General features: G+C 36.9%; 2 protein-coding genes across 3 annotated transcripts in view; one reads left to right on the top strand and one right to left on the bottom strand.

Moving 5' to 3' along the window:
* Positions 1-13,221, bottom strand: part of LOC142358508 (large ribosomal subunit protein uL23m-like) — a 486,669-nt gene that overhangs the window by 272,677 nt on the left and 200,771 nt on the right. The window lies entirely within an intron of this gene.
* LOC142334863 (uncharacterized) overlaps positions 10,051-13,221 on the top strand; it is a 79,154-nt gene continuing 75,983 nt past the window's right edge. Inside the window, exon 1 of the mRNA XM_075383189.1 lies at positions 10,051-10,788. The gene's annotated coding sequence lies outside the window, so the exon portion shown is untranslated. The remainder of the gene's footprint in view (positions 10,789-13,221) is intronic.

Here is a 13,221-nt window from a genome sequence, read left to right as displayed (position 1 = left end):
CTTCTGCTGTGGAATCAATTGTAAAAGTAACAGATACAAACAGTGATACAAATATAATTTCAGCAGAAATAAACGGCTGGGTTAATATTTTGAGTTATTTTTTGCCATCTTCTGCTGTGATAATTGAAAAAAAATGTTTGTATCCGCGAAGCCATAGCGTTTTAAGTTTTTGTGGACATCTTCACTTTTTTTGATCAATACTTTTTTTTACATTTCACTCTTCTTTTGCTCAACTTTGTCAAAACTATTTTCTTTTTTGCTTTCGTTTTTTAAGATAAAAAGTTCTGCTGAGTGAACCATTAAAAATTTCAGCCCTTTGGGTTTTTTTTATAAAAGTATTCTTTTTTCAAAAAGTACTGACGTAAGGAGTCCCTTCAAAATGCTTTCAAACATGACTGATGATAACTCTTTGTTTCATTAAGTTTCTAAGAGCTTGATATCGAGTTACAACTTTCCTGTTTTTCTGCTAAAATAAATCAATTTTTTCAAATTTGGAATAATAGTAACGGATGCTCGCTAATCAATGACAGGGAAAGCTTGAAACCGCCTAGTTTGTTTCCGCGGTTTCAGCTCGGTCCGGATAATACGTTTTAGCATCTAACTTTCGTTCAGCTGTAGTGTACATTACTGTTGCATTACTCGATTTTCAAAAGAATGTGTTGTCAATATCAAGTTCAGTTCTATTTCAACACAATTTTATTATAAACTGTACAATCACGAAGACGATTTACAGCAACAAAACACGATAGCAAGTAATTTACTGCTCAAGAAATTGTGCTTCAAAACGCTCTGTCCATCAACTCAATAGGACAAAATCAATGAGTTTTGAAAAAAAATATACTGAAAACCAACTGATTTTGCAAGCTCTATCTATCCTGCTTTACATATGAGTTCTGAACAGTTGACTGGATAGAAATAACTATGTAATAAGATTCTTTAAAGTCTTTGGGTTCCGGTTTCGGGATACTTTATATGATACCCCCCGCTATCTGATTTTCATACCAAATGCGGTGTCTCGCACTCCGTTTGGGCTCAGTTTGTTGTAATTATTGATTCGGTTTCGTAACTGAAGAATAGGGAGCAATGATGAATTAGTATTTGCGAGGGAATTTGTGTTTGAGTTTCAGTTTCACTTATTGTTTGATAATCAAGTACTAATAGCAACTATTTACTAGTTACGTAATTGTCAACTAAAGGTTTTGACAAAAGTTAAGCAAGAGAGTTTGATTCCGGTAGAAACAAGATGTAACATCAATTTTTGCCTGTCATTATTTTTTAACTTCACTACCTATGCAGTACCGATAAGAAACTCGGCCTTAGAATTTATAATTGTGTCTTTTTTGTTTTTGACTACTTTTTACTCATTTATTGATTGAAACGGTTGTTGTACTTCAGAAAACAAACAATTTTAAAATGACTAGTAAAAGGCTAGTAAAACGAAAACGAAATGGCTACTAATAAGTCACTTTACAATCAAACTCACCATAAAGTTTAAATTAGGTTTTTGAATTTTCTCCATCAAATAGCAAACTGCTTGCTGAAATTGTGAAAATCCATACGAACAACTCTGGAAAAATGACATTTTATTATCCTTTTCTCTGATAAATTTGACTTGCCTTCAACTTAGATTCGAGTTCCAATGCAACCTAAATTTTCAACCTCTGAAAATGTTTTGACGATTATTATATCATCCTATCTTTTGCAGATTTATACGCTATTCTGCTTGATTATTATTTTTTTAGCTTTCCGTCTTTTTTGTGGTTTCCACTTCACTCTTTCTATCGATATCATTTTATTGTATAGGACAGATTTTTAAATGAGTTAAATTTATTGTTTTTCCTTGCTTTTGGTTTAAATTGAGCTTTTTAAATTCAGTTTTTTTAAAATTTTTTTCTGAATTACTTTTTGTTATTTTCTGTTATCAACAAGCGTATGCTACTTTTTTATCTCCCGTAATTTTTTAAAAAAACAGTTTGATAAATAAGTTGATCGCTTCTGATGCTTTTTGGCATTTTTTGATTTTAAAAAAATTGCGACACTTAACTGTATTTTCTGCTTCAAAATATATTAAAAGTTATAGTTAATTCCGTTATGATCCTTCTTTAAATTAATATCTTGAGTATTTGAAAATTTTGAGATTTATTTGTTTCTAAGTGGCTTTGTTTTTATCCATTGTCAAATAGTGCCTCAGTGATAAGACCTCAATAAGAATTTTTTCGCTCCTATTTTTCTTTAAAAAAGAACACTGAATTCCGAACCATGTGGAGGAGTATACAACTGATGTTAGTACGGCAGTGTAAACATTTACAAATTACTAATTTTTTTAACAATACAACAGACAATTTTTGAGAATTGCATTTTCGTGGCATATTAAATGAATAAAATCATTAAATTTATACGTTTTTTATGTCAACCCAACAACAGTAAGACTAGTTCATATTTCCAAGTTTAATTTATTCTTATTTCCAGTAAGACTAGTTTATGTTTCTAAGTGAGTTTGTCTCCCAAGGAGTTTCCCATCTTGTTTTAAAGAACGTTGAACATGTCTTTTATTTCCTATATTTTTTTTGTGTTTATTGAATTTTTCGAACATGACTTTCAACATGATTGACATTTATCAACTTTGGTTTTTAATGTTGTAAATTCATGTCACATCTACAATCGAACTCTATTTTTTTCTAAAGTATATGTAAAATTTTGTGTAGTCTATAATTTTTTACTTACTAGATCCGATGATTCAAAGCAATCTGAAGCAGAAGATAACTTACACGGGTTTCTTTTTCGACTATCTGGAAATAGGTGCTCCGATTTTACTTATCTTTCAATTTGTTAAATTGAGTTACTTTATTTTGATTTTAACTGCTAGTTTTTTCTTTGTTTCTCGAAAAATCTGATTTTTTAAGTGATATTCCTACAAAAAGAGAACAGAATGATTGAAGAATGAACAAAAACATGTTTGTAAATACCACGCTGTGTTGGCTATTTCCTATTTACTGTTCTATTATTATTGTTTATACTATCAAATTGAAATCAGAATACGTTCCGATCGTCATTTATGTTTAAACTTATGTTTGAAATGGGACCGGACGCGATTAACTGAAGGTTTTTACTGGTTTGAGTTTTTAGTTGACAATAACTGACTGGAGTTTGAAAATGGGAGGAGTCGCAACATTATATGCATCCGAATGTTAAACTCCAACTTGATTTTGTTGTCTTTTCACTAACTATGTCTTGATCAGCTTTGTTTTTTACATTGTAAACTGTTAGAATTTCGATCAAACTATAGTCTTAAACTTAGTGAGAATTAGAAAGAAAGTTTGACTTACCAGATTAGAAAGACAAGCAATTTGATTTTGATCAAAGAAATTATATAAATGAATCGTCAAGAAATGGTGCTGAGAATCAATATTCGGTTCAAATTGGTGAATCTAGATAACTATTATTAGAGTTAGATTAATTGATGTAAAATCTTCCCAGCATGTATTAAATGATGATGATATCTCCGGAAGTGTGAATGAATTCTCAGAAAAGTGCAAATGCATTCCATTTATGGTTCCCTTTGCGACTGATTTGCAGAAGCAAACCATATTGGGTAACCTTTGCGACCCCCACTATAAATCACGGTGCTAAGATTAGTTTTGTATCTTGACTTTTTCACACTGATAATGGGTATATATACAGCTGATTTTTGAGTCCTTTTTCATCCCCAAATCCAAATCACCATCTTGATCTTATAATCAGATCTCTCCTGTAAATCTCTAAATTCTACTGTAAAATATCATTTTGTTATTCTCTCATTTTTGAGAAACTAATTCTTTTACTTAGTTAAAAACGCTTTTTATTCCGCTTGCGAAAGTCCATAACCCAACAGGTTATGGGCCCAGCAATTTTCTAAGTCATAAAATTAATCTCCAAAACAAAACTAATTTGTTGTTGACAGTCATAATCCTTTTCTGCTTAGTACCTTTTCTTTTCACAACTGTTTTGCCTGCTCAAACTTCAATGGATCAACAGACAGTGAAGCTGCTGACCTACACAGGAAAGGCACAGGACTTTCCAATCTGGAGCACAAGATTTGTGGCGATGATGCAGACGAAGGGACTCTACAAATCACTACTGGGGACAGAGGAGCAACCCAATGAGCCTGCGCCACTGGCCAATGGGGCAACCAATGATGAAAAAAGAACCACAAGGTGCTGAAGGATGCATATGAGAAGGAAGTTGCAGACATCAAGGAGAAACGGAACAATGTGTGGTGCCATCTGGCACTGACTCTAGATGCAACAACCCTCATGCTGATGAGACATGACTGTGTGGGAGATGACGGCATTGGAGATGGAGCAAAGGCTTGGAAGCTTTTGCAAGAGAGATTTCAGAGTGTGGAGACGCCGACAGTGGTGACTTTAGTGGCACAGCTTGCTCGACTGCAGCTCGAGGATTCTGAGGATTTGGACAGCTTCTTCATCAGAGGACAGGAGTTGCTCACAAGGCTACAAGAAGCAGGGGAAGCAGTCTCAGAGACCCTCTTCAACGCCTTGGTCCTCAATGGTCTGCCAATGAGGTATGAAAGTTTTGTTATACAGGAAAGCTTCAACCCGGCAACGAACTTCACAGAGTTGAGAAAAAGGCTGCAGAACTTTCATGAGAGCACGGTGCAGAGACACAAGGGACAAAGTGGTTCAGTGGCACTGGCAGTGAAGCGTGACTTCAAGAAGGGACCCAAGAAAGGAAACTGCTTTGTGTGTGGGATCCCTGGACACTTTGCCAAGGACTGCAGGAAGAAGGAGACAGCACAATGCAGCAAGTGTGGTGAGAAGGGTCACCTAGACAGGGCATGCAAGAGACAAAGAGATGGAGGCAAACATGAGTCAGTGGCAATGGGTCCAACATTGGCTACACCAGACGAGGAATGCTGGGCAGCTCTTACCCAGTGGAAGACAGCAGGCATGCTAGTGGACAGTGGTTGTACAGATCACATAGTGACGAACATCGATGCGTTTCTGGACTTTGTGCCCATTCAATCAGTGGTCAGAAATCCCAACGGAGAGGCTTCCAGAGTGGTGGGCAGAGGCTGTGTGAGGATCAGCATACCCTCAAACAAAAGGGAATTCCAATGCGAACTCAAAAATGTTCTGTGTGTGCCGGACTATTCTTCAAACCTCCTATCAGTCTCAAGATGCACGGAGTGGGGACATAGCTTCATTTTCGAGAGAGGAAACAGCTGCATGAAACTCCAGAAGGGAACTCGGGTAAAACTAACACAAGAAAATAATTTGTTTTACTTACCCTGCAGCGTTCTAGAATTCAAGATGAGTTCCAACAGCGTGAAACTTGACAGTGCAAGGAAGTGGCACAGACGATTGGGTCATTTGAATCAAGCAGATGTGGTCAGGAATGCACCAGAGACAGTGGGGGAACTCGATGATGTATGCAATGTGTGTGCATTGGCCAAGATCACAAAGACTCCAGTACCAAGAGTGGCAGAGACCCAAGCAGAAGAGAAGCTGGAGAGGGTGTTCACAGACGTGATGGGACCTTTCAGAGTAGAGTCACTGTCAGGGTTCCAGTTCTGCATTGTGTTTGCAGACCAGTACACGAAGTTTGTGTTTGTGGACTTGCTTAAGGCAAAGAGTGAAGCACTGGCCAGCCTGAAGAAATTTGTTCTCAGTGTGGGGACGCCCAAGAAGCTGAGGCAAGACAATGCGAAGGAGTTTCTCTCAGAGCAGTTTGAGACGTACTGCTTAGATGCAGGCATTCTACAGGAGAAGATCATACCAGAGACGCCACAACAGAATGGGTTAGCTGAGAGGTGCAACAGGACACTGCTGGAGATGGCAAGATGTTTGCTCATTGACTCAGGACTTCCAAAGATGATGTGGGGAGCAGCAATTCTTCACGCAGCAAGGATCAGAAACTTGGTTGTGAGACGAGGAGAAGAAAAATGCCCAGCAGAGCTGATGAGAGGTATAAAACCTAAGCTTCCAATTAGTAAATTATCTATTTTTGGTTGCACAGTCTTCATGAGGAAGAGGGACAGAGAAGTCAGCAAACTTGAACCCAAGGCACTGGAAGGAAAGTTTGTGGGTTACACTGAAGGAGAAAACGGATACCTGGTGTACATACCCAACACACGCAAGGTGATGGCAGTTCGAGATGTGATCATCAAGGAGTCTGAAGTGGGCTGAATCCCTGACAACAAAGAAACGGCTGACCTACTAGATGATGGGTCGGAACTGGGAATCTGGCACCCAGATGATGGTCATCAAGACGATGACAACAGAGAACGACAGGACACATCTACTGCAATAAAGGAGGAGTGGCATGACGCAGGGAGCGTGAATACTCAAGAAACAACACTGAGACAAGAGGCCTCGGATGTTGGAGAAACAGCACTAGATGAAGAATCTACTGCACCAAGAGGGAGTCACAGAGACTCAGATTCACTGGAAGACAGTGACACAGAAGACTTCTCACAGTTAGAGACAGTTGGCTTCAATGAAGATGCACTGGAACACGCGGACAGAGCGGAGCCCAGACGAGGGACACGAGCAAGGAATGTTCCGCAATTTTTTGGAGAAGTCAGGACCCATCTTGCTGTGACTGAGGGCGACTATGTGGAACCCAAAACAGTCTACGAAGCCAAGCAAGGTGACGATTGGGACCAGTGGCACCGGGCAATGAAGGACGAGGTCAAGGCACTCCAAGACAACGAGACTTGGAACCTAGTGAGACCACCCACAGACAGGGACGTCATACCGGGCAAATGGGTTTACAAAGTGAAATTGGGACCCAGTGGTCAAGTGGACAAATACAAAGCGCGCTATGTGGCGAAAGGCTTCAAACAAGTGGAAGGACTGGACTACTTTGAGACTTTTGCGCCTACCTGTAAGCCAGAGACATTCAGGATTCTACTTCAGCTATCAGCGAAGCAAGGCCATTTGATGCACCAATTTGATGTCAAGACTGCTTTCCTGCACTCACCAATCGAGGAAGAAGTGTATCTGGAACAGCCACAGGAGTTTGTAAAACGCGGATCAGATGGGGAGAAGTTTGTATGTCGACTAAATAAATCAATTTATGGTTTGAAACAGGCTGCTAACAAGTGGTACAAAGAGCTGGCAAACTTCCTACTGAGACAGGGGTTCACCAGAAGCAGGAACGATCACTGCTTGTTCGCAAGATCAGAAGCAGAGGATCACACCTTCATCTTGGTCTGGGTTGACGACATCATAGTAGCATCAAGAAGTATGACAGTGGTCTCTGATGTCAAGAAGGCACTAGAAGCAACCTTTCACATGGAAGACAGAGGGAGACTACACTGGTTTCTGGGTCTAAGAATCAGACGAGAAGAGGGCAAAGTCACAGTCGACCAAGAACGCTACATAGAAACAATGCTTGAGCGGTTTCAAATGGATCAATGCAAACCCTCAAGAACTCCAGCTGATTTGAATTTGAAACTTCAGACAGCACAGAACGGAGACGAAGAAGTGGACCAGAGGATCTACAGAAGCTTGGTTGGATCACTTCTGTATCTGGCCAAACAGACGAGGCCAGACATCATGTTCACAGTCAACATTCTGTCCAGACACATGAATGCACCTACCAATCAACACTGGATGTGCGGAAAACGACTTCTGCGATATCTTCAAGGTTCAAAAGGTTTAAAACTTACTTACACAAAAGAGGCTAGTTATGATTTAGTGGGGGAAAGTGATGCAGACTGGTCTGGAGACGTGAACGACAGAAAATCAACAACGGGCTATTACTTCAAGCTCAACGGACGTGGCGCAGCACTCAGCTGGGGTGTCAAGAAGCAGGCCACAGTTGCTCTTTCTTCATCAGAAGCAGAATATCAGGGCATGGCAGCAGCAGTTCAGGAAGCACTCTACCTGAAACAACTTCTAGAGGATTTTGGAATCCAACAGAAACGTCCAATAGCAATTGGAGAAGACAACCAAAGTTGTATCAGACTCTGCCAAAACCCAGTCATGCACAAAAGGAGCAAGCACATCGAAACAAAGTTTCACTTCATCCGGGACAAAACGGAGGATGGGACTATTTCAATTCATTACGTTCCTACAGACAAAATGGCAGCGGACATCTTCACAAAGTCCTTACCCGTTTCGAAAGTGGAAACATTCAGAGCAGTTTTGCTGGGAACAGACTCTACGCAATCAGCTCAAGTCTGAGTGGGGGTGTTAGAATTTCGATCAAACTATAGTCTTAAACTTAGTGAGAATTAGAAAGAAAGTTTGACTTACCAGATTAGAAAGACAAGCAATTTGATTTTGATCAAAGAAATTATATAAATGAATCGTCAAGAAATGGTGCTGAGAATCAATATTCGGTTCAAATTGGTGAATCTAGATAACTATTATTAGAGTTAGATTAATTGATGTAAAATCTTCCCAGCATGTATTAAATGATGATGATATCTCCGGAAGTGTGAATGAATTCTCAGAAAAGTGCAAATGCATTCCATTTATGGTTCCCTTTGCGACTGATTTGCAGAAGCAAACCATATTGGGTAACCTTTGCGACCCCCACTATAAATCACGGTGCTAAGATTAGTTTTGTATCTTGACTTTTTCACACTGATAATGGGTATATATACAGCTGATTTTTGAGTCCTTTTTCATCCCCAAATTCAAATCACCATCTTGATCTTATAATCAGATCTCTCCTGTAAATCTCTAAATTCTACTGTAAAATATCATTTTGTTATTCTCTCATTTTTGAGAAACTAATTCTTTTACTTAGTTAAAAACGCTTTTTATTCCGCTTGCGAAAGTCCATAACCCAACATAAGCCAACGTTGCAAACGTTTTTTTAAACGCGGTCAACCTCGCCCGCCTATTTTGAAAAAAAACTAGCTTGAAAAAGCGAAGAATGTAATGATGAGACTAATTTTGTGTTTTTCGGGTATTATCCTTAGCTAGCAGTTTAGATTGAGATTAAAATTAGATTTGTTTGTATGTCGCGGAGTTGGCCGCAGTGCCATCCGATCAGAGAGTAATTTAGATTGTTGACATTAACAGGGTGAACATACTCAACAATTTTCATTCTGAGCCATTTAATTTTTAGCTACTCTTTTTAAGCGTTTGAAAATCCTAAAACCGTCATAGAAAAAAATGCACAGCATTATTTGAGACTTAATGACGGGTTTTTAAATGGTAAAGAGCGAATGTGCGCATTTTATTTTTTAGTTTGTTCATTCAAAAGAAGACTTTTGTCTTCCGAATTCTTTTTATAGACCACTTGGGGGCGTCAAAGAGCTACTTTGAATGAATTTGCATTCACCAAAAATCTCTAAATGGACATGGACGTATTGTTTTGTTTAGTTTTTTTTATTTTTTGTTTATTTGCTGATCTTGGACCCTCTTCCCTCTTTAGGGCACTCTCCGTAATTGAGACACCAAAGGTGCATGCAGAATTATGAGGGTTGAGGAGGATGAGGGGGGGGGGGGGGGGTATTTAAAGGTGTTATGATTGCTGAGAGGAGAAAAAACGCAGAAAGAGGGAGAGAGAGAGCGAGAGGTGGTATAGGTGTGATATATAGTTGGGGTGTGTTTGGCCTATTCTGTGTGAATCAGAATATATGCTTTGAAAGGGGCTTAGAAAGAGTGTACCTTTCTATTGTTTACTTCCCCTCGAGGGAATATGGCCCAACATTACACCACCAACACCCCCACATGATGCGCCCTTGAGCAATTTCCACATATACTACCACAGTAAAGCATCAAATTCGAATAGCATAAAAATTGTACAATTAAACGCGGCTACTTTTGCACAGGTTGTTCAAATAATACCATAATAAAAGTTGTTATTTATTTTGTTGAGATCAAAACTTTTACGGTTTAGATTTTAGTGCGACTATTCCACTACCATCTTTTATGTATTAATTTTCTTTAATATTCACCCGTCAAAATATATTTTTAAAATATCACATTTAAAACAACCAATCATTTTTTCCACGGCTATTTTTTAATAATCTCCTTTTAGTAAAAATAATAACCACTGTTAATGAAAGTTCTTTCCAAACATTTCTTGAAAACTTCCTCCTGCGATTCAAGTATAAAAAATGTATCTGTTCCGAAAATCTGGTTTCAATTTATGCTGATTACGCGTTGGCGGTTATTTCTGCTAACTGAACAACAGAATAGATTGTGTAAAGTTTAACCTGTGATGAAAACGTATTTGTGTCATATTTTGCCTAGTTATTATAACTTCCTTCGAATCCAAATATAATTTTTCTTTTTCACTACTTCTTTTCCCCAGCAGATTCATATATTTGTAAAGACAACAGGGGGAGGGGTAGGATTTATGCCACTAGATACAACTTGTTTGTTTTCCATGTACATTTATTTAGTCAGAGTAATTTCCTCTTTTGCAAGCAAGCCCCCAAAAATCGGATTAGATTGAAATTCGTAACATAGTTTCAGTATAGATTTATCCACTAACTTATAATTAGTCCCAATGCTGCGGATATTATCAACCTGTGTCTCCTCCCCCGATGCTACTTCAAAATTCGACAACCAAATACCTCGGCGGCTATTAATTTTACATTTCATCAAAATACTACATACTACCTCCAGCCAATTTGATCACGTCAATTTAGTTATCATTTTCCCAAAGTTTCCCAAAATTACCTGCCCAACTTGAGCTCAGGTTTGCCCACGTTGAGCTCAGTTCAATTTTCTTATTTTTGAAATTTGACGACAGTTGGAATTTCCGCGAAAATGGATGCTGCGATAAACAGATACTTTACGTACTTATTTTCACTAACAGGTTAGGATAAAAAGTTTTCATTTCATCTAGAAACAAAACAATAGATTTCTAACAAGAGATCTCGTTTGTACGCATTGCATTGATTATTGCTCTTTATAACCGTTTGGTCATTTATTTTTATTTTTTGGAATTTTTCACATTTTTTTCAATTAAATTTACTCAATTTCTATAGCTTTTACATCACAATTTTTACCCTAAATTACTGAAAAACCTATATAACATCCAATGCTCGGTGCGCATGGCTTGTGGTGACAAATGCGTTCTTGTTTAAGCACTTTTTTTTGTTTTTCACTACGGTTATTTTTTAAGAAAAATTAAGGTCTTTTTCTTGCTCCATTGCCTGTTCTCAAATTTTACTTTCTCCCATTGACTAGCTGTGCAAAATTTTTTCATCTGCAAGCTTATTCAAAACTTTGGTAAAAATCATTCATTTTCTGTATAACTGCATGTAAATGATTGAAAAACTTTTTCAATTAAATAGAATTACTGCCCAAATTTTTAAAGAGAAGAAGGTGAAGAAGATTCCCACTACAATTATTTCTGGATCTTAAATGCCAGGCTATTTTAAATGTAGGAACTTTAACATAGCCTTGTTTTTTGTCAAGTAAACTGCGACCTAACAATATCTATGGCGGAAAAAATCACATTTGGTATCACGGCATTGTTAGAAATCTCTTGAAAAACTGAATCCATCTTTGAAGAGATATTTTCAGTTATCTATTCCTTGAGGCAAAGAGAGGTCCAAAACTTTCCATTTTTTTCTCGTAGAATTCAAAAAACTCCAAAAACTCCCAAAAAAACGATGAAAACGATCTTGTAATTAAGTACATAATAAGTAGTAACGATTGAAAACCTTTGCGAATTTATCTAATGTCTTTTGAATCTATTTACTTCAAATTATTGTGTTCAGTAATGTTCATTTTGTAGCGTAAATCAAAAAAATGTTTGCTGCTTTTATTAGTCGCAATAATGAGAAAGTATATATCATTCTGTGCATTAACAAAACGTTCTTTATATCTAATTACTACATTATTTTTTCAAGCAAAAGTAGTTTATTCATAAATCCAAAATGCTGTTTAAAAATTTTGTAGTTGTCATCTGGGAAAAAAACATTTGGCCTTAAAAGGTCACACTCTTATAAAAAAAATTTACATCCTATAATTTTTAAATTTTTTGGGGGGGAGGGATGGGAGAAGACAGTTCTAAAAATGTTTTCAAGTTAATATGCCATAAAAAATTTGCTGAAATTGTTTAAAATTTGGGACAAATGGGTTACTCTGCTTAATTTTGAACCCAGGGTTGAACATAATGTTCATTCAAATTGTTTCATAATTCAAAATCCATTCATTTGGATGCTTTCGGCAAAACTTTGTCTAAAGGTTGTATTTTTGGTCAGCACTGCTTCCTCTTTAATCATACGTCAGGGGAATTAACAGAGCTCTTCAAATAAAATTTTGTATATATATTAGGAATAAAAATATTACCTTTTGTTGAGAACCAGGCGTTTTGCGTGGGAGTTATTGGCAGACCTTTTCAAAACTGTTTTTATTCTGGTAAGAAAAGCCCAAAATTCATTTTATTTGAAAAATTTTTAATAGTTACTGAATTTAAAGACAGACAAAAATTTAATAACAGTTACTGAATTCAAAACAGATACTAATATGGCATATCCATCGATAACAGCAGACGACTCTTCGGTACTCTTTTTGAATTAATACAATTAGCAACCAACATAAAATTTTTAAAAGCTGTTAGACAAATTCTTTCACTGATTTCTATTTTTCCTCAAATTTGTTTAAAAAAAATGACTACGTTTGTTAAATCATTTTTTCAAGCAACTTTATTCTTCTGGCTGCTTATCATCCAAACGTACCCACATTAAATTCTCAAGTTAAATATTTCGCCTAAAATTTGTCAGGTTGTTACCTAAAATGCAAACTTCTTTGACCCATTGCTTTTGTTTCATATAACGCTTAAAAATTTTTACACTTCTTTCCTTAATTTTTTACTCGCTTGTTTTCTTTAAATTGAGCTTTGAATTAATTTGATTTACCGCTTTCTGTTTTTCAGCCTTAATTTTTTGCTATTGTCATTTTCAGAAGAGAAAAAAATTTATGCCAGAATTTCACACCGTAGCACAGTTTTACAGCCTGAAACTTCAAATTTAATGTTTTTTTTCAATTGATTCCCGTAAAGTAAAAAAAAAATGCGCAAACCATCCTAAAATGTCAACAGATTTCAAAAAAGTGGCAAAACGTTGGAACTTACAAATGTGCGCATATTTTGGGTAACGCCAAACTAATGCACAAGAAAGCTTCAGAGTAATGTTGAAGGCACCAGAAAAATTTGTTTCTAACTTCAATCCTTTTGATTGTATTGGACAATTCTTTCTGAATTTTCGGGAAACGTACTTTTACTGCTGTCGCAAAATTC

This window comes from Convolutriloba macropyga, chromosome 2, assembly GCF_964194025.1.
Source record: "Convolutriloba macropyga chromosome 2, txConMacr16.3, whole genome shotgun sequence".
Lineage (NCBI taxonomy): Eukaryota > Metazoa > Xenacoelomorpha > Acoela > Convolutidae > Convolutriloba > Convolutriloba macropyga.
The sequence above is the reverse complement of the archived record's forward strand: the minus strand, read 5'-3'. Positions and strand labels throughout refer to the sequence as shown.